The sequence below is a fragment of the Erithacus rubecula genome, assembly GCF_903797595.1.
Source record: "Erithacus rubecula genome assembly, contig: scaffold_266_arrow_ctg1, whole genome shotgun sequence".
Taxonomy (NCBI): Eukaryota; Metazoa; Chordata; class Aves; order Passeriformes; family Muscicapidae; genus Erithacus; species Erithacus rubecula.
Window position 1 is genome coordinate 122,967 of NW_027636059.1, and position 2,825 is coordinate 125,791.

Here is a 2,825-nt window from a genome sequence, read left to right on the forward strand (position 1 = left end):
ACCACAACCCTGCCCTGGGACAGAAATTCCTTTTCCTTGTGTTCAGTCTGGTCCTTCTTACCTGCACTTGGCATCAATTCTTTCTTTCTCTGGCTCCTCTCTACTATGTCCAACATCTCTGAACCACACTTCAGTCTGACCCAGGGCTCTCCTCTGCTGTCCTCAGTGTCCACCCCCTGAGCACAGAGTTCCTTTTCCTCTCTATAGTGGTCATCTTCCCAAAGCCTTATGATTCCACCTTGGGAGATCTCTTAGCCCTCTCCAAAGTGTTTTTAAAGGAAAACATTCTCCTCGTAGTCTAAGGAAATCACCAGAGGCACAAGACCAGCCTGCCCTGTTTGTCTTTGTTGGGAATGAAGAATCATGAAAACCTTATACATATGAGTGCTTAGCAAAAGATTTTGAGAATATAGAAGCCACAAGCGAGATTGAAATGAAAGCCATCTTTTAGATACCGAACCTTAGTTAGTAAATAACTAGAATACAATAGGATGGCCAGTCGAAAGTAATCCCCCCTTGATAGAACAATGCCTTCTGCTGGAGAGCAGGTCCAAATGTCAGAGAAGACCCTGCTAGGGTCCAAAGAGTAGTTTTTAGGGTGTAAAATATAACACATTATGGTAATGTGTAATTCTTATAGGCTGTATAGAAATGCTATAGATTTGTATCTTGTGTTAGATTGGTTAGTGGAAATGAGAATATTCAACATAGAAGATTTATTGCATTGTAAACAGGAAAAGTCGCTCTCTTATTTCTCTCTCTTACTTCTCCCACCACTCTCTTGCTCTTACTCTCTTACCCCCTCTCTCCGTCCTGCTCTGAGCTGCGGCTGGCAGCTCACAGCAGGACCCTGCACACCTACGCCCTTTACAATAAACTGCAAACTTCAAGACCAGCTTACAGAGAGCACCTGAGTTTGTCCTGACGACCATCCCCTAATAAAGACTCTCACATGTCTTGGCTACTTTTGTCTGGGGGCAATCGTTGGATATATGAAATTTGGGAGTCCAAATTCTAATTCTGGCCATGATCCCTAGACAAGAAGGCCAGTTCTTCTCAATATGAAGGAAGGAACAGAGCCCCACTGTTTCAATGGCTGATGTGAGCTGACCATCAGAAGCCAAGGCCAGCCAGAGCTGGAAGGTTTTATTCTGTGAGGTACCCTTGAATATAGGAAATGTTTTAGAGACTGTACCAATTCTGGCAATGGGCATTTGAAAACAGGGACAGTTCTGTTCCATAGCAAGGAGAGCACAGAGCCTATGTGCTCCAGGAGCGGACGAGAGGCAGCCCTTGGCATTCCAAGATCAGGAGGACCTGTTCCATGTTCCCTCAGTTCCATGGGGCCCCACAATGTCCCAATGGTCCCTGGCTTCCATGAGACCCTGAGGTGCCATAATGCCCCCTTGATTACACACGGCCCTGAAGGCTCTTGATGGTCTCCATGGTTCCAAAAGGCCCCACAAAGCCATAATGCCTCTTGGTTCCACGAAGCCCTGCTGTGTTACCATGGCCCTGTGGTTTCATGGGCTCCAGTGGTGTCACAATGACCCCTTTGGTTTCATGAGGTCTCCACAGTGTCCCAGTGATCTCCATAGGAAGGAAAGAACCGAGTCTAGTGTTGCAGGGGCAGCCAGCAGAGACCAAGGCCAGCCAGACTGGATGGTACTGGCAGATTTTGCCTGGGGACAACCCTCAAATGCAGAATTTTTAAGATGGAATCCCAATTTCAGAAATTAACACCTGGTCAAGAAGGATGGTTCTATCCCATAGGAAGGAAAACACAGAACACCAGTGTTTCAGGGGCAAATGAAAGGTGGCCATCAGAGGCCAAGGCCAGCCAGAGCTCTCTGTCCTTTTGTGTAAAAGCAACCCTTGGACACAGGGAATTTTGGAGGTGGAATCCCAATTTTGGCCATTTCTGAATAGATAAGAAGATCGGTTCTTTTCCTTAGGATGCAAAGCACTGAGCCCAAGTGTTTCAAAGGCAGAAGAGAACAGAAGTGGCTCCTAGGAGGCCAAGCCAGCCAGACCTGTTTGTCCTGACAGCTTTTGTTACAGAGGAATCCTTGGATATATGGAATTTGGGAAGAGGAATCTCAATTTTGACCACAACACCTTGACAAGAAGGGCAGTTCCTTTCCATTGAAAGGAAAGCACTGAGCCCCAGTGTTTCAAGAGCAGATGAGAGGCCATAGGGTAGCCACAAGACGCTAAGGGCAGCCAGACTCGTGTGTCCTGGCAGTTTTCACTTGGGAGTAATTGTTGGATGAATGAAGTTTTGGAGGTCGAATCCCAATTTTTTGCCATGGCCACCTGGTAATGTTGGATGGTTTCTTCTTATAGGAAAGAAAGGTGTGAATCCCAAGTGCTTTGGTAGAAGATAAGAAGTGACCACCCATGGGCCAAGCCAGCCTGACCTGTCTCTCGTGGCTCCTTTCATTTAGGGGCTATCCTTGAACAAAGGCATTCCGGAAGTGGAATATCAGTTTTGGCCATGGGCTGCTGGACAGGAAGAATTCTTTTCATTAGAAAAGAAAGCCCCAGTTTTTCAGAGGTACATGGGAGCCAAGCATCAGGTAGCCAAGGCCACCAAACTTTTCAGTCCCGTCAGCTTTTGTCTGGGAACTGTCTTTGCATAACAAGGAATTCTGGAGGCAGATTCCATATTTTGACCATGGGTATCTGGTCGAGATGGATGGTTTCTTCCCATGAGAAAGAAAGTACATGGTTCCCGTGTTTCAAAGGCAGATGAGAGGTGGTCCCTGGGTGGCCGAGGCAGCCCGATCCGTCTGTCCTGGCAGATTTCATCTGGGAATAATCTT